Genomic DNA, 581 nt, shown 5'->3' with positions numbered 1-581 from the left:
TTCGTTCAAATCTATTTCCCTGTCAATGTTCCCATCTTCATTAAAAGGCATAAGATGACAAAAACAATATCTTGAATAATTTCTCAATAATGTGCCTTTGTTATAGTAGGTAATTCGAAGAAAATAAAGTGTTACTGTTTCTTATTTGTAGAAGGTTTAAGAGGAAAGACCACAACATAATGAACTAATTCATCACAATACCTTAAAACTTCACTTTTTTGAAAAATGAAATGGTTTTTACTTTTACTCCGGATCAACAATCAAATATATTTTCTTGAATTGTGAATAACATGAATGGATTGTACTATTTAATTAAATTATCTCAAAATAAACCTTCATTTCGGTGCAAGATTGAAATTAGTTTGAATTCTTCATAACCTCTGAATACTGGGTGACCCAACGGGTCACGGGTTGTCTAGTACATAATTCCTTGTTGTCATCCTTTAGTAACAATGGATAATGCCTGTGGCCATAGCATCCAAATGCATTGGGGATATTCCATCTATCAGGTAAAATACAAACCCCGATGTAAAACTCGCCTATCATTAGTTAACTCTCCCAATACCGGCTCTATCCCAGGG

The sequence above is a fragment of the Limulus polyphemus genome, unplaced genomic scaffold (assembly GCF_000517525.1).
Source record: "Limulus polyphemus unplaced genomic scaffold, Limulus_polyphemus-2.1.2 Scaffold1213, whole genome shotgun sequence".
NCBI classification, from domain to species: Eukaryota; Metazoa; Arthropoda; class Merostomata; order Xiphosura; family Limulidae; genus Limulus; species Limulus polyphemus.
Note: the sequence above shows the minus strand (reverse complement) of the source record.